We start from the raw sequence: 19,265 nt of genomic DNA, 5'->3' as shown, positions 1-19,265 counted from the left end.
TCACCATCAAATCTCATAAGCACAAAAATTCTTCAACTTTTAAACAAACCGGTCTACCACTTTGAAGCAGCAGTTTCACTGCATATTGTATGTAACTGCCTATAATGGTGAGACTTTATTAACTGCATCCATATTACCAGCAACATCAATACCATCATTAATGTGGCCCAACACAAGCATCCTTATCTCAAATTGCACCTTTTCTACTGACAATTTCAATGATAGCAGCTCCCGCATTTATTTTATTTAAACTCTTTTTGTAAATGTTCCTTGACACTAACTGTTTACCAATCAAATATTGTGAATAGGAATGCTCAAATTTTCCTTCCTTCTCCCACAGCCTCTACAATTTGTAATGTTTAATGCTCCTAAAATGTTAGCTTAATCTCATAATACCAATCTAATAATGCCAAACCAACATTGACAACAGATAAGATATATATGCTTAATGTCTTAGTATTTTTTACTTTTTTTTTTTCACTGTTTTTCTTCTTGTTCCTTATCGGTACTTACTTTTTTTTGTTTTTGTTTTTGTTTTTGTTTTTTTGGTTTATGTTTAAATATATAAAACTGTGCCATAAAAATGCCAGCAAACCCTTATCCCCAACTGGCCTCCGGGCCTTGATAAGTGTTAACTTCCATGTAAAAAAAAAAAAAAAAAAAAACCAGACACTTACTGCCTTATGATTATTTAATAATGCTTGTATACCTACGGTCATTTTTCTTTAGTATGGTTTAGGAAATATATTGGTTATATTATTTGATTCATCCGTAAATATAAAAGTATAACAACATAATTTGCATGAATAAAATAATAAATTTTCAGAAGTTTCAAGACATAAAAATTTGAATATGAGATTGAAATTGGATCGCATACAAAGAAGAACAAAACTAAGAGTGAAAGATTACATTTGTCAGGAAATATTGAAAAGAATTAGGATTAACTATTTTGATATAAAAAAAAAAGGTGATTTAATGGAAATGTCAACAATATTGGCATTTCCAACTATTATAGACATTTACTTTTTTTTTCAATCTGCAAAGCAGATTTACAAAAGATTCAAATTTCTGTTGTAATAATAGAGTAATATAGTTTGGGAACAAGTTGCCAAATCAAAATAAAAACAATAGTAGAGGACATTTTCTAATTGAATATGAAGAATTTAGAAATAATGATAACAAAAAAAAAGGAATTAAGATGGCATATTTGGGAAATATTGAATAAAATATTTAACAGAATTTGATCTGCATATTAATTATGGTCCTGGATATGACCTTAAACTATATCCAGATGGTGAGGCCCCAGCTTGCGGGCTTTGGGGAGTGTGGAGCCACCCCTTAATTGCCATTGCTCCCAGATTCACTCTGACCCGGAGTGATAGTACCTGTTAGGGCCCCAAATATGGGTTAAATAAAAACTGACTTGAAAAAAAAACAAAAGCAAAACAAATATATCCTATTAAAATATTTTTCTTCAAAATCACTGGATTTGGCATTAAATAACCTAAAAAGGGTTAATATGCCGTAAAACAAAAGCAACCAACCAAAAAGCATATTAATTAATATTGTATTCATAGCACAAATGGAGAAAATGGTTGAAAAGATCGATGCCTAAAAAGGCCCAACAAGCAAGTGAAAAAAAATACATAGATCTTTATAATTACTATCAATCATATGAAATAATAATTTTATTTTAATATATAAATTCTGATGAATTTCTTATTTTCCTCGCCAGCTAAAAATATTGTAAAGTTAGTTAAATCCAAAGAAAAGACAGTTACAACATTTATAGGCATAGAGTGCAATGCAAAAAAATGTGTAAAAATTAGTGTTGGGACGATTAATCAGAATTGGAAAAATTTGTGTTTGTTTTCCGATGCCAAAAATGAATTTTTAAATTGTTTTTTAAACTTAATTTTCCATTGCTGGTACTAATGATAAAATAATGAATATTGTTTTTATATTGAACTATCAGTGAAACTAAAATCTATAGATAACCTCCAACAGGTGAATTTTTGACACTTGCGGGAATATATGCAAATATTATATGGGCTTTTGCAGTAATCTGAAAATAAAATAAAATAAAAAATTATAGCTAAATATTCAGAGGTCTTAAAATAATCAGAATCAATAATGGTATACTAATCAGGAATTCAGTATAGTATTGTAATCAGGAAAATATTGAAATCATCCCAATGGTTATCATTTCAATGAAGCACCTTGCTTCAACAAGCTTCTGGGATCGACCTTCACCCCTGACCTGAAATGGAAGATTACATCAAACCTGTTTCCAAGTTTGCTGAAAAAAAAATGATTGCATCATTCTACCATTCCAGACAGGATCTCATTCTCGATGCAATCCTCTGTCTGTATAAGAGCCAAATACATCCTAAGATGGAATACTGTTACGACAACTGGGGAGGATCTGCTCAGAGCACTCTATTCTGTTTTGACAGTGTTCAAAAGTGGTTTCAAAAGCTTGAAAGTGATATCCTTTTCTCCTCCCTGTAACCTCTTTCTTCACAGAAGAAACGTTGCAAGTTCATTTCTAAACTATCATTATTTTCATGGCAAGTGCTCATCTGAGCTTTCATCTATGGTCTCCTCCTGCATCTTCACAACAAGTACTCGTCTAACTAGAACTATTATCAACAATTTTCCCACTCTCTATCTATGTCTAAATCTAAACTCAAAGAACAAAGCTTCTTTCCTAGAACTGCCCACCTGTGGAAATGTTCTACTGGCTTGCTTTGCAGCTGATTACAAGTTCTTGTTGAACCACCCTTCGAGATAATATGTTTTTATCTAATTTCTACCACTAATGATCATTGTGCTGTTATCTTAGTGATCACCTCACACTTATTACCCTTTATCCTCGAGTGACCTTAGACCTTGATAAGTGGTGATTTCCTTGTAAAACATATGTGCTAAGAAGATTATAAACACAACAGGAAAAAAAAACGGAAAAGTTTCCAGTTTAATGGATGAAAATTGCTTAAAATGTCATTAAAAAAAAAGCAAAAAAGCAAATGTTTATAGTTTTAAAAGTGAAGAGATGTACTAATAAATACTAGGCTCCTCCAACAAAATGTGAAAAAAGAGCACAGAATCTGTGATGTCAGCAATTGTGTTAACTATATGAAGTTTCAACAAGTACAGAACAGCAGAAGCAACATAATGCTTCTTTTAAAACCGTTTTTGTTGTCCATAGTAAAACATATATATGCATAAAAGCCTTTAAAAATATTTATAAAAAAATAATAAAAGACTTACTTTGGTTAAACAAATACGGTTCTTATATGAATGAATACTAAAACACAAATGGTTCTGCCAGGTCTTTTAGGAATTTCTAAGTTTGCACTGGTTTAGTACACTGTTGTATAGATGTTATATTTTTGAGGTTTTGAAAAATTTCAATTGGTTGAAACTTAACATCTTTATGTTAAAAGTTGTTGACTTTAGGAAGTGACAGAAAGAGTGTATCTAAACGAACCGAAGAAAGAAACAGAGTTAACAACCATTTGCATGTTAGTACTCATATTTAATCTTTATTTTCTTCCTTCGCTAAAGCATAACTTTATGCACTAAATCATATCTAATGTCGGTGTGGTTCTTGGCTATACACAAAATTGTTATATAATAGCTTGAATTAAAGTTTAAAATGCAAAAGCCCAGTGTCATTGTTCAATTGTGCTCTGAAGAGAAACATTTATTTCTAATACGCCCCTGTTAACTTTAGGAAAACTTATAAATAAATAATAAAGATAAAACAAGGAAAACATATAAAAATAAAAATGATAAAACAAGGAAGACATATTGTAGAAGTATAGCAAACAAAACAAAAAACTCGCCCATTCCTCTAAGCGACCTGTTTTATATTACCTTCACCCATGTGAATCTCGTGAGATCACATAAGACTGTTTCTGTTAAATATCACAGACTGCATTTTGGTTTCTCATTTTCCTGTCCAACATGCTTGATAGGCAGACACGTGGGCGCTCCACAGGTAGGCCGTTTGTATCTCCGTTTCTATTTTCCCCTCATCCCCACCCCTGATCTCATGATCACAGAGATGGCAGAGAGGTGGTGCTCTCTTCCGTCGGGTACTTCTTTGAAGGGGGACTGTCCAGGTCTCTTGTTCATTTGCGCTCTCATCTGAAGTCTGAGGGTTGAAGAACACTGCCTCCCCTGAGAGGCAACTAATATCGGATTCACTGCTTGATGAGGATGAGGATGGTGCATGGTGATAGGTTAGTTTAAAAGTCAATTTCTACAAATTGTTCAACACATGCTAACATGTAAAACTGATGTTTAACCGAATATGAGAATATGAGAATATGAGAATAATGATGGCAACTGCATATTAATAATCTCTATCAATATCAAGTCAATAATATTGAAAATTTCATTTGTTTACAATTTTGTTTTCTTATTTCGGACATTGCACGTTTTCCATAAACAGTACTTGTCAATCAGTTTTGGTCATGTATTCTTTTTGTTATGCAAAGCACAGAATATCTCTTTGAAATAAAAAATTAATTTGCTATAGTCTTGTCGCCGTTGTTGTTGTTGTTGTTGTTGTTGTTGTTGTTGTTGTTGTTGATGAGGGTGGTGGTGCAATCTAAAAAATAATGCAACTTGCAATCAGTTTTCTCCTCATACTTCTCTCTGTTCTCTCATCATCTCAAAAATGGTTGCAGTACATTGATTTCCTGACATGGATGCATTCCTAGTTCTGCTGACAACATAATTCGACTATCTTATAGTCTCTTGCTATAGCAATATGCAAATTGCATATTGTTTAACAATTAACGCTATGAGTTTTCATTCATGAACAATGATATATATATATATATATATATATATATATATATATATATATATATATATATATATATTGTCAGGAATTGTTATCCTGACATTACATATTTTTCCTTAGTTGTGTTAGTGATAGAATAAACAGTAATATTTGTTTAAACTGAGCAAAGGTTCAATGATTCATTTTTTAAATCCTACTACTAAGTCAGTCATTTTTTCAAAAAATTTAAGCTAAATCAAATGTAACTGTTTAAAAAATCTATACCTCATTATATTCATCTTTTATTCCTCTATAATTTTACCTGGTCATATTTGACTTTTAATTGAAGTATCCTAGTATCCATATCAATTTAAAATCAAGAAGACAAAATGAAACTCCACACAATGGAAAATTGTTATTTAAATGTAACTTTAGAACATTAATGCAACACAAATACAACAGGAACACAGTGAATTAGTTAATATTTAGTAGTATAGCCCTTCTGCAATTTGACAGCCTGCAATCTTTGGAGTATTCCTTGAATTAGTCTGTCACAATATTCTGGTGAAAGGGCATCCCACTTCTCTTTAATTTTTGTCCAAAGTTCTCCAAATTTGAAATTTCATCATTCGTAGCTGTTGCTTGATGTATTATCATACGTTTTCGATAGGATTGAGATCTGGAGATTGTGCAGATCAATCCAAACATGGAATATCATGCTTTCAAGGAACATCTTGACATTGCCAGCTGTGTAAATGGGAGCATTATCCTGCATGAAGATGGGATTATCAGCTAAATTCTGGCCAAAATAGTGTAGAAAATGTTCAGTCAACATATTAATGTACTTGGTTGAATTAATTCAACCTTGCAAACGAAGTGTAGGCCCTGGATCATTAGCACTAATAACGCCCGACAACAAAACTGAACCTCTACCACCTTGCAGCATGGAAACTGTGCACCTAGGATTAAATCTTTTGCTTTTCCTTTGATGGATTACTGCCTACCATCACTGCCTAGGCTACTGAACTTGCTTTTATCGCTCAAAATCACTTTCGACCAATATGAAGAGTCATGATCTTCATTGCATCTAACGAAGTCCAGATGGCGCCTTCTGTTCTTTACAGAAATCATTGGCTCACGTCTTGCAGCACAGCCTCATAAATTAAATTCTTCAATTTGTTCCTAACTGTAGAAAGAGAGCACTTTTTAACATGATTACATTTTTGTCGGATTTGGGGAGCAATTTTAAATCTGTTTCTGAGGCTGCATATCTTGATAGCATTGCCTTCCTTGTAAGAAGTAACTCTAGGACGACCAGACCTAGAGGCATCATGGAAAATGCCAATGTTTTGGTGCTTTTGCAGTCATTCATACCGTTTTCTCTTCACATTTCAATCCGCGGCTGATTTCGCAATTGGATAAACTAGAAAGGTGGAGATTAATGAGCTCCTGACGATCACTAAGAGAAAATTGAAGCATATGAACTAAATGTTATGTTGTGTAAGCAGGACAACAATTACGAATAGAGATGCTTTGTTGCCTAAAAGGTGGATATTTTAAGCAGGTTTTAAGCTCATTTGTTGCTGCGGAGTTTCTTTTTTGCCTTCTCAATTTGGAGTTAATTTTTTAATTGACGTGAACACTAGTATACTTCAATTAAAAGTCAAATATGAACCGATAAAATTATTGAGGAATAAAAGGTGAATCAAATGAGGTATGGGTTGTTTAAACAGTTACATTCAATTTAGCTTAAATTTGCAGATTCTGAAAAAAAAATTGACAAGTGCAGACTTTCTTTTTGATGCCACACACACACACACACACACACACACACACACACATATATATATATATATATATATATATATATATATATATATATATATATATATATATATATACACACACATTTTATTCTGTGACATCACCACCAGCCGTTATCTCGTGTGTTAATTACTACCACAAACAAGTGACCACTGTTATACTTTTAATCTCACAATAAAATGTATTTCCTTTTAAACAATGAACGATTTACGTCATTCTCTTAAAACATGGCTTTATTCCAATGGTTGTTTATTGATAATTTTCATTAAATGATCGCAAATATTTCACATCTTTATTTATTGCTTTGTTTGATAAAAGTAAATAGTAGCTTACCTGTCAACTTCCTGCTAACAAATTGCTTAAATTTGTGAGTGGATAAGGGGTAGCTAGAAGTTTGTTTTTTAACGACATCCTCATAAAATACATATAATTATATTGTAATGGACATTTCTTTTTCCATTAAATGACTTCACATTTTTCAATTTTCAGAGCAAAAGTCAATTAACTTATATTTCTTATATATGACCCAACATTACCTTGACACATTTTACTTAGGAGTTAACATTTGATTAAATGGTACATTTAATATGAAAAAATTCTTGATGGCCTTATAAAGATTAACAACTACTATTAAGTGGTTGTTAATCTTTTTGACCATATAAAATTAATTTTTCTTCTTTTTTTTTTTTATACATTAGGGACCATTTTATATCCCTACATTTGTACCCAAAATTCAGAACGTTATTCATTTTGTACTTTTGTACACTCTAAACAAGCTATATCACCACTGTATTGTTAGTATTTACTTTAATAGAGGCTAGATTTATAGGGGCAACCTTGATGGAGAGTTTAAATTTCTGCATGTAAGTACGATCAGGCAAACAAGGAGCAGAGAGAAAATTCCTATGACAAGCAGTACACAGAAAGAAGTTATTTGAATAGAAAATCTTCCAAAATCTTGACTTCTACAATAAAAGGGGTAGAATTTTGTTGCTAGCCAGCTCGGTTGGGGATATTTACATTGAGAGCATACTAATGCAGTAAGTTTTTTGGAGCACATTCTGTTGTTGTGTTTGCAAAACAAGCACAGTGATGCAACACTCGAGCTTGGCAGACAGTGTGGAATCTATAAAGTTAGAAGTTATTATTTGCACCTTATCTTAAAGGGAGAGACGATTGAATAAAATTGGTAGTTATTTTTATGTAATGGTGAAGTTGAATATAATAACTTGTGTTATTTCATGCTAATGTTCTTTTGTAAATATAATCTCAAGCGTTGGTTACACACACAACCTAAGGAGATTAGCTTAATGGATACCATTACAGAAAATGGAATCTACCTTGCTGAGATCTAATAGGTTCATTAATAGACTAATACTGATGGTAAAGTATGAACATGCAGTTTTACAGTAGCTATAGTTAAAATAGCAATTTGTGTTCAATAGATCATATACAATGAATCGTTTACAATAGGTATTGTGTTGCCATTTGTTAAGCCAAACCAATATAGTAAGTAAATCTTTCAGTCCTTAATCAATCAAGCACTAGTCCACAATTTCGTAAATACTAAACTTCTTTCCGACTGACAGTAGGGATTTAGACAAGCTCATTCTACTGCATATATCTTAATGATAATCTCTGAATACATATACCATTTACTGGATAAAGCAAGTGAGATGAACGCAGTAGCCCTTGATGTATCTAAAGCCTTTGACAGGGGTTTGTCACAAAGGTTTTTTCATGAAAATTAAATCATATGGTATTATTAGACAAATACTTAGTATGATCAGATCCTTCTTAAAGAGAAAAATCCAAGTTGTTACCAATATAGGTACGTCCAAACAGCATGATATAAATATGGGTGTGCCTCAAGGATTGATCCTGGGATTTTCCTGATATAATTGTCTCCAAGATGGGTATAATTTGTTGATGACACAACACTCACAACACACATGAAGAAAAAATGAATGTGCACACATCTAAGGCAAAAGAAACCTTAAAAAACGACCTTCAGTCTGTAATGGAATGGGAATGTAAATGGATGGTAACATTTAATGATGCTAAGACTAAGTTTCTTTCTTTTAACAATTACAAGAAACCTCAATCACTGATTGCCATGACTAATAATATCTGAACACTCTTTGTTCAACCTGGAACAAATGCATTGAAGATATTGCCAAGGTTGCTGCAAAGAAAATAGTCTCTCTTTCTACTATGCTAGAAAATGTCTCACACCTGACAGTATTCTATATCTCTACAAAGCTACCATTCACCCAAGAATTGATTATTTTTGCTACATCTGGTGCATTTATCACTAGTCTCTCCTTCTAGTGTCCAGAAAAAAGTCTCCAAACTCCAACCCCTGTCCCATTGCTGCAATGTTGCATCACTGTGCCTGTTTTCAGGTATTTTAATAAAATGTGCTCTGATTATCTCATAGCACTTGTGCCCCCCCCCCCCGATGTAAATACCTTCAACTAACTTGGTAAGCAGCAAAATCCCACTTCTTCATTGTAGAGATCCCTAAATGCCAGAAAACCCTTTATTCTAACAGTTTCTTTCCTCAATCTACTAGAATTTAGAATTCCCCCCCCCTAGTTTCTTGCTTCCCTGGCTGTACTGACATGCAAAAGTTCAAGTGTAATGTGAATAGAAATCACGTTGCTCAACTCCCTATATAATGTTCCTGTAGATATGGTTACAGCCAAGTGTCACTGTGCCTTTTTTTAAAAACGAAACTTAACACAGTTATAAGCTTTTCTCAACATAGGAACCACCTAGAGTAATGCATCTCTCCATCGTTTAATGCAGCTCTGGAGACCGTTGGTTCTCCAACCAAAGTTGCATCATCTGAGAAACACTTTCCTTTCAAAAAATACTTCATGGCTGGGAAGAGGTGAGAAAATCAGAGGATGCAAGGTCAATAATGTACAGGGCATAGGGAAGGATTTCATAGCTACATGCTTATGCTTCTGATCCAGCAAATTGCATGTTATGGATCAGAATTTTGTCTTGCGGCAGGAGAGTTCCTTTTCTGATTTTACCCTTCTTTTAATAACTTCTCTTAATTTCCTCAAAAATGAAGAATAGACTCCTGTAATTGTTGTACCCTTTGCCAGGAAATCTGTTATTGCTACTCTGTCCTGATCCCAAAAAACTTTGAACATGACTTTGCCAGCGGGGGGCTGCACTCTTCACTCTTGCCTTCTTTGGAGTTAGTAAGTTCCAGTGCTTTCACATTATTGACTGAGCTTTGTTTCTGGATCATAGTGACAGATCCAGGTTTAATCCCGTGTAATCAGTCTTTTGAAAAACTTTTACTCATTTTCTTGACACATCTTCAAATTCATCTTTGAGCAAAATACATTCTTACTTCTAGAAAGGTGTCAGCAACTTGATAATCACTCTGGCAAGCATCTTATGCATATGCAAATCATCATGAATGATAATTTTCTCAGACTCTTTACTAATTTTGAGCTCTTGGAATATTTGACGAATAGCCATACATCGATCTTACAAAATTGTAGCCTCAACTTGACTGAGAGATGCTTCATCAATGGCAGAAGGGACCAGATATGGAAGCTGTTTTCACAGATTTCCTGGCAGGGTTAAATTCACGATGCCAGCATTTTACAAGGTCATCTGATGGGGCATCATTACCACATGTTTCTTTTATTTCATCAAAGGTCTCCTGCAGTGTTTGTCTTTTTAAATACAAAAACCAGATCACTGTCAATTTCACACCTAATTCAGTTCAAATACCTGTGAATCAGAAACCATAATTGGTTCAGAGTTGTAATTTGCCACATAATTTATAGAGATATAAATCATTGTACATGCAAAATTTTAGCTAGCTGAGTAATTTCATCTGAGTGCCTGTGTCTTGGATTGCAATAATCTGCACACTCTAATAACAGTCAATATAACTTGAGAAATTTTCCACATACAAGCAGAATCGATTTTTCTTAATAACTGTGGTTTATCTAAATTAAAAAAAGAAAGAAAATTATTCATTATGTAAGTTAATTTTGATGTAGAGTTTCTTCTAGATTTTAGAGGCCAGGGGATCCTCCCAAAAGTTTATATCCTTAAACTGGTAGACTACTACTAAGGTGTATTAAAATTTGACAGAACCTGATGCTTTTGACGAGATAATAATTTGTTATAAATTATCTCTCTTTATTAGAACTCTTCACTGATGTTATTTCAGAAATAGAAACAAGGTTTCAGCCTCTTTCTCCTCGTTAATGGCATTCACAGCTAATAAAAACATGGCATGAATACCAAGCATTTTCTCTTAATTTCTAATTTCAGACTGATTTCAATATATTTTCATCTGTAGCAGTCAGCTATTTTTTATTGTATTATGTACTATTTTCCTTTGATGTATATAGAATGACCACTAGCTTCCCAGCTAATACAAATCATCGGAATACTATTTGTAGCACCTATGTGATTTCATTCTCCCTGTTTGTTTGAGCTGTTTGATTCCATTTTTCAGCAAAAATCAATAAAAGGCATGTTCATTTGAAACTTCAATGTTGATTAACTTTTGGGACCAGATAAACTTTATATTATAACCTACTATTACATTAATTATAATTAAGAACATTCAGACCCATTATACTCTCGCTTTTTTTTTTCAATTTCTTTTTTGTTTTTTTTTTGCTGGAGATGGGTCTTATTGAATGCAAGAAATCCATCTGCTATTTCACAGACCGAGAGACCAAGTATATTTCCCAGTTTTTTAATATCATTATGACTTGGAACATGTCTTCAGAATCCACAATCTTTAGACTTATCCACTTTTTTTAAATTGCTAAGGTTCTTATAACCCAACAAAAATTTCTCAAACCATCTGGTTGCTTGATTGTGGTCCTATTACACAACAGGTGTTTTTCATTGCTGTACAGCATTATGGTCCAGTTTGAATGTGCAATGCACAAGTTCCTGAGTCAACATTACAAACTCGCCTATACAGATTTGAAATCGCACATGGAATGAAGCAATTCTCAATGTGCCTATGCCTCAATTACTTATGGCTTGAACTGCTTCAGTTATATGATATATGCAGCATAGACTAGCAAGTATGCAAATATTGAAAAACATTTGACTCATTTTCGTGTAAAGATCCATAAATCAATCATATTTTATTTCCAACAGCAGTCTGCCACACATCTATTATTAACTGTGCTGACTCAGCATTTCATTTTTGTTTGTTGCTTTTTGTATGTAATTTTTATAAAACTATAACGAATTTAGTTATGGTAATATTTCAATCTAAGGGTTTTCTAAGAATTTTAAAGTCAAAAATTAATTTCTATTCCAAATTTAATTACTTCCAAATTTTGACGGCTCACAAAATAATCCATTCTTTTTTTTTTTTTTTTATAAAAAAGAGATTAAAATGATTGATTTATTTATGAAGAAAAAATGCATTCTGGTGTATTTAATTCTGTTGCATTTTATTCTATGCTGTTGCATTTTTTTTTTATTTCAATAAATATTCAATTAAGCAATAATAATAATAATTTGATGCATAATTTAACAAAGTTTTGTTGATGTGAGAAAAAACACACATACAAACATGTCAATTTTATTGATATAGGTTTACTACTAACAACAACTTTTCATCATACATAATACTTCATTTTCTTTAAGCAACCCTACCCCAGCCCAGTTTCAACTATCGTCTCCAATACCCAAAGTATTGTCTCATCATCAACGTGACAACCTTTATCCTTGAGTGCCTTTTAAGCCTTGACAAGTAGTAACTCATTTGTAAAAAGCAAAAAAAAAAAATTATTACTACTCGAAAACATGTGCCCAAATATTTTCTGAATGAAAATAATTAGTCTGTAGAGTAAAGGGCAATACCAAAAGAAAGAATAAGAAAGTCTATTCATAGAAAAATAACAATTTTTATTGACAACTCAAGACAACAGAAGATAAAGAGAGCATAGAATGAGACTCCCAACAACGTTATGATTTAAGAAGAGTTGAACTTGAGTATGCACGATTGTTTCAGCTGACAATGCATGCATTTACTTGTGTGTAAATGGAATAGGCATGAAAATGTGTGTTTTTTTTTTCAGAAAGAAAGTGTACACTCACGAGAAAAAAAATGGGCTAAAAGTGAAAGAAGGAAGAAATCGATTTTTCAATATTTTTCCATGAATTTTTGTTAATTTTAACTGAAAATTTCTATTTTGCAGATCATTATTATTATAACATATAATAATAAGTGAAAAAATTAATCCTAAAAATGGTAAGACCACATGTTGGTGAGAATATAAAAAACCGAATTGCAGGATTAAAGAAGTCCAAAATGAGCTGCCTTGATAGAGTTCAAAATAGACTTCGTAGCCTCGTAGGAGATGTCCTTTTCTCTTCCTTGCAACCTCTATCTCACAGAAGAGATGTTGCGAGTTTGTCTCTGATGTATCGTTATTTTCATGGAAAGTGTTCGACTGAGCTTCAATCTATGGTCCCCCCTCGCCAAACTTTCACAAGAAACACCCGTCTAGCTGTAAACACTATCAATAATTCCCCCCACTCTTTATCTGTGCCTAAACCTAAACATAGATTCCATGAACAAAGCTTCTTTCTTAGAACTGCACGCCTGTGAAATTGTCTTCCGTTTTCCTGCTTTCCGGCTGACTACAATATGGTTGTCTTCAAGTCTAACGTAAATAAGTTCTTGATGAGCCGTTCCATATAAGTTATCAAATTTACCAAATTTTCATTACTAACGATTACTATATTGTCCAATTTTTACTGTACACTCTTTAACCCTTATCCTTGAGTGGCCTCTTGGCCTTGATAATGTGGTGATGCCTATGTAAAAAAAAAAAAAAAAAAAATGACTTACAAGCAGATTTTTGATATTTTAAGAAAATAAAATGCGAAAACATCTCTTTCTTTAGTGAAGCGAATTGGTCAAAGGTTCGAAGTTGAACGCTTGTTAAAAGGGAAATCTGGATCTGGTTGCCCTAGAGTATCCACTTTGAAGGACGACCACATGCTTAAATTAACTGTTTTGAAGGATTGAAAGAAATCTTATGTTGACCATAGCAAAGAATTCAAACCAATGGTTGTAAATTCTCTTTCTAGATATACAATATCTAGACGAATGAAAGAAATGAGATTTTTCTCTAAAAGGTGTGCAAAGAAGCCATTTTTATCTAAGAAGAACATCAATAATAGAAAGAGATTTTTCTCGTGTTATGGCAAGGAAGATACAGACTGGTTCAGGAATGTTTTCTGGTTAGATGAATCAAGATTTTGTCTTGTTAGTGATGCTCCTGATGCTCCCGAACGGTGGAATCAAAGAACTGGAGAAAGATTTTTGACAAGTGGCATAAAAATGACAGTTAACACAGGAATGGAGGGATAATGGTATGGGAAACTTTTACTGCAGCAGGAGTTAGGGAACTTATTAGATGTGAGAAGTCAAACAATGCAAAGGAATACATTGGAATATTAGAAACAGGACTGTTACCAAGTATCGAGAAGTTGGGAATATCCCAGAACATTATTTTTTAACCTGATAAATACCCCTGCACACACTACTGAAGTCACAAAAAAATGTTTTTCTGATAATTCAATTGATGTGATATTTTGGCCAGATGAAAGCCCCGATTTAAACCCAATCGAGAATATTTGGCCCATAATATCTCGTGCATTAGCCGGAAGAAATTTTGAGAACAATGACAAACTGTTGGAAGCTGTGCAAAGTGAATGAAATAGCATCTCCTCTTCACAATGTTCCACTTTGGTTAAGAGCATGTCTAAAAGGATTGGTCTTTTAAAGAAATCAAAAGGGAATGTGATTCCATCCGAAGCATTTATTAAAGTAAATGTCTTGTTCTGTGTTTCTCGTTTAAGTTTGTCTCGATAAGTTTCCTTATTCATTTGTTCTTTGTTCAATATAGCTTTTAGTGCAATAAAATTTATGAAATTTGGCCCATTTTTTTTGCTCACGAGTGTATGTGTACTATTGCTAAGAGTCTTTTGGCCTTCAAGAAGCCGACTGAATTGTGATGTACGTGTATGAGTTAGTATGCAATAACAACTGCTGCTTCAAACTAGTTCTTTCTTTTTGTGCAACAAATTTCTACACAAACGTGTTGCTTATATTTACGGAAATAAAAGAATTAAGCCAAAATATCGATAATGTTTAAATGAGCAAATATAATTACAATTAAAACATGCTTTTTAAAGTGTTAATATAAATTGTTATTTTTTAACATGAACTGTGACTTGTCTGCCAATTTTGTTATGTAGATGTTCAAAAGCCTGACCAGATACCCTGTCATTGGTCAATAAATACTGATTTAGATTTTTCAAAACTTCAATGATCGTCATTATATTCAGTTTAACATTTGTTTTATATGCTGGCATGTGTTGGACGGCTTTTAGAAATTTACTTCCAAACTAACCTCTCTTTTTCACGTCTTTATTCTTCTTTTGCTCAAGTTCATCTTTATTACGTCCTCATATTTTTTCTTGGCCTTCCTCTGTCAACTGACACTTCTAGCACAGTTGTTCTACATCTACTAACCTAAGAACTTTAAACCATTCTCTCCATACGCTCACATCATCGAAGTCTCCTGTTCTGCAGAATCTCCCAATGCTGTACAAATTTAATCTGAGGTAATCAAATCTAAGTTTGTCTTTAAGACTCACATTATCATTTCATCTCTCTCCATGCAACTCATGTCCTCAAATCTTACTTGCCAGATTTCACTTCCATATATCATCACACTGTGTACATGTGCTGACAGGTGTTTACTTTGTAAAGCGTGATAATGCTCTGCTAGTGAGTAATGGTAGCAGTTTACTCCTTATCTTTTTAATTTATTCTAGAATTTGCTCCTCTTAACCGAGTAGAGCTTTTCTATCCTGATATGTTTGTCTTATTATTGAAAATAATTTTTTTCAAGTTCATTTATTACTATATATATAATATAAAGCTGAATGTGTGTGTGTGTGTGTGTGTGTGTGTGTGTGTGTGTGTGTGTGTCTGATCACGAATAGGCTCCTATATGGTTGACTATTTTAAAAAACTAATTACATATAATGATAGATGTATCGAGACACAGGAATGGGTATGTTTGATCTGGCAGAACAGTGGTTCATTAAAATTGTGGGGTCTGCGTTCATGCCTGGTCCACAAAGTATGGAAATAAAAAATTTAAAAATTTAAAAAAATCGTTTACAAGTATTTCTGATATAGATGTACATAAGAATACTTTGATAAGTATGTTTTAACTTAAATAGGGGTGGTATAATAAAATTGTGGGGTCTGTGTTCGCGCCTGGCCTCCATAGAATGGAAATAGGCACAAACTTTAATAAAGACTTTTCATATCTATCTGTGTAAGTATACTTTGATAATTATGTTTCTGTTTGAAGAAATATGGTATGATAAAATTATGGGGTGTTCATTCGCACCTGACCTCCATAGAATGGAAATATGTCACAAAGTTTAACAAGTGTTTTTAATATAGATCCGCAGAATATTGTGATAAGTGTTTCAGTGTGAACAGGTATGGTATAATAAATTCTGGGGTTTATCTATTTTATTTTTACTTTCATCATATTTTGCTTTGGTTTTGATACCCCCAAATTCAACCCAAATTTACAACCCTTCCTTTTCATAACCTATCATACTTTCATAAATCAGAGTCCATTTTCTGTAGGCTGTTTTTGAACCCAGTCAACAACGGGTACTTTTGCTAGTATATATATATATATATATATATATATATATATATATATATATATATATATATATATATACTGTCATGGTCTCAAATCGCTGCTCCTACAATGTCAAAAAACTCAAATTCCCATCAGTAGAAAACATGACACTCCCAGAAATATGCCACAACCACATGTGCTAAAAATAGCAACGACCGTTTTCAAACAACAAAGAGAACATGCAAAATCTTCATCTTTCACGAACTAAAAAAAAAAACAAAGGACTATTATTTCAAACCTAGATTAAAATGGAACTAATAAACACTTAAGGCACTTATAACTGTAAGTAATATGGTATGAAATTAATTAGAGCCATTCGTTGTTTAGCAACATCGTCACTGGATGTAGAGCATGTATCATGAATAGCTCTCCATAAAACTAGCAGCCTTCACTGTAAATCTTCAGTTCAGCTTGGGAGATAGAAGCTCTCTCGTTTTAACTTGACTGTTATCAAGTCAGTGGACCCAGTCACCGTGAGAACCAGGAGCAGCAGTAGCAGTACCCAAAATAACCCTTTTCAGGGTTATTCAACAAACTAGCTGTGTGCGATACACATTCTACTCTCTTCTGCTGCCTGCCTCCTGGAACTCCCCCTTATAGCCTGTCACACCAGTTCCTGCAGCTTCCAGCATCTCCAGCTCACTCCTGCAACTTCCAGCAACTCCAGCTTACTTCTGCAGTGCATCCAGCTCACTCCTGTAGCCCCGGCGCTTCTAGCCACCAGCTCCAGTAGCCCACTGACGTCCAGCCATCTTTACCAATGTTCCCTGACGTCCAGCTACTAGTTCCTACCTCAAGGACCCAAGAACCTCAGCCTCACGAGATGGCTGTTCTTGCTTCAGCTGATCCTGAAGCCATTGCTGTACATTTTACCTTTTTCTTGGTAAACAATAAAACATGATATCCTTTCGTCTTAAACCAAACATCTGTGTTTGTCATCTTTCTTTGCTATTGCCCTCAATTCCCCTGCCTTGTTTTTTTATTAGTTGTGTTGTGAATATTGATTATCTCCTCTTTGATAATCCAAGCTATAAAAGCTGTGCATTTCTGCTTATTAAGTAGACGTGTGGTAGAATTCTTAATTGAATAAAAGATTACTAGATTGAATCTCTCGTCCTGTTTTCATTACGATTTATTCAATTAAGAATGGAACAATTTATGTGACTGGAGTGATTTACAACAGATTCAGAAAGTGATTGGCGGAAAACATTTATAAATTTCATCGAGGTTCTACATTCAGAAAGACTGAGACATCCCATCAGGTAAGACGTCTTCTTGAGAATAAAACCCTTATACTTAGAACAGCTTATGAGCAAGCCAATACCTTCGAACGTGCTATACAGCAGTCTAGTTCTTATTTACAGCCAGACACTGTGGGCGCCACGCTAAACCCACCTGTTCCTACTGGCCCCCGCTCATGATGATAGTCTGACGAAGCTTCAAGAACAATCAGTCACTGCCACTTTAAAAAGGTACACCTGCTATTTTTGTGGCTTATCTAAACACCTATGAGTTTCATGCCCTGCTAGAGATACTCGTCATAAATGTGGAAAACTTAGTCATTTTTCAAAGGTATGCAAATCTTCTAAAACCACTTTTCAAAATACATCTGCAACTTTAGCTGCTTCTCCAGTATGCCTTTCAAAAACTACTGTAAAAGTGAAAATGAATGGAAGATCTACGAATGCTTTGTTCAATACTGGCAGTTCAGAAAATTTTATCAAAGAAAGTCTGGTAAAAACCAACAACTTGTATTTTGTCCCCGCCCCTAACAGAGTAACAATGGCAAATGCATCATTATCTGCACAAGTAAGTGGATATTTTTGGTGGACTCACTATTTAATGACGTTTCCTACCACTAACCACTAAATTATCTGTAATGAAAAACCTTTGTTGTGAAATAATACTAGGACACGATTTTTTGCAGTAGCACTCACAGATTGAAATTCTGTTTGGCAGTTCAATGCTTGCATTGAAAATTTGTGGATTGGCAACAGCAAAAATCCAGTACCCGTCACTTTTCGAAAACTTAACTGAAAACTGCAAACCCATAGCAGTAAGAAGCAGACGTTTTTCTTATAATAATAAAAAATTTATTGACTCTGAGATAAAAAGACTACTTGAGGAGGGTATAATTGAGCCTAGCAAATCACCCTGGAGGGCTCAGGTAGTTATAACCACTTCTGAAAACCATAAAAAGATAATAATTATAAATTACTCCCAAACCATAAATAGATTTACTTCTTTGGACGCCTTCTGGTCTTGAAAAGTGCACACCATCAGATCGCCATTAGACCTAGAGACAAGCTTTAGACAGCTTTTGAGGCAAATGGTCGGCTATATAAATTTCGCAGGATTCCTTTTGGCGTTATGAATGGGGTAGAGAGCTTCCAAAGGATAGTTGACCAAATATTAATGCATGAGAAACTGAAGGCACATTTGCATATATTGACAATGTGGCCATAATAAAAAGGAACATGATGAAAATCTCAGATGGTTCATGTTTGCCGTCGATAAATACAACCTTACCCTAAACGATGACAAATGCTCATTTTGACTGGACAAAATAAACCTGCTGGGTTATACCATAAGCAAAGGTTTTGTAACACTGGATGCAGATCGATTGAAACTTTTACTGAAGCCTGTTCCTCACAATCGGCTTTCCCTTTGACTTGCTATGGGCATGTTTGCTCACCACTCTCAGTAGATTGCATCGTTCTCCAAAAAAATATAAGTAGAGACGTTTCCTCTGTCTCATCAAGCCATTGAGGCATTTGAGGAGCTGAAAAAGAATATTGCGAAATCAGCAATTACAACAATAGACCAAAATATTCCTCTGTTTGCTGAAACGGATGCATCAGACTGTGTTATTGCTGCTT

General features: G+C 33.8%; 1 long non-coding RNA gene across 1 annotated transcript in view; it reads right to left on the bottom strand.

Moving 5' to 3' along the window:
* Nucleotides 1-4,479, bottom strand: part of LOC145279905 (uncharacterized) — a 66,783-nt gene extending 62,304 nt beyond the window's left edge. Inside the window, exon 1 of the long non-coding RNA XR_013868483.1 lies at nucleotides 3,883-4,479. This is a non-coding gene — a long non-coding RNA (uncharacterized LOC145279905). The remainder of the gene's footprint in view (nucleotides 1-3,882) is intronic.
* Nucleotides 4,480-19,265: the final 14,786 nt, after the last annotated feature.

This window comes from Euprymna scolopes, chromosome 7, assembly GCF_053919585.1.
Source record: "Euprymna scolopes isolate OS-2025 chromosome 7, ASM5391958v1, whole genome shotgun sequence".
NCBI classification, from domain to species: Eukaryota; Metazoa; Mollusca; class Cephalopoda; order Sepiida; family Sepiolidae; genus Euprymna; species Euprymna scolopes.
Note: the sequence above shows the minus strand (reverse complement) of the source record. Positions and strands in the feature narration are given on the sequence as shown.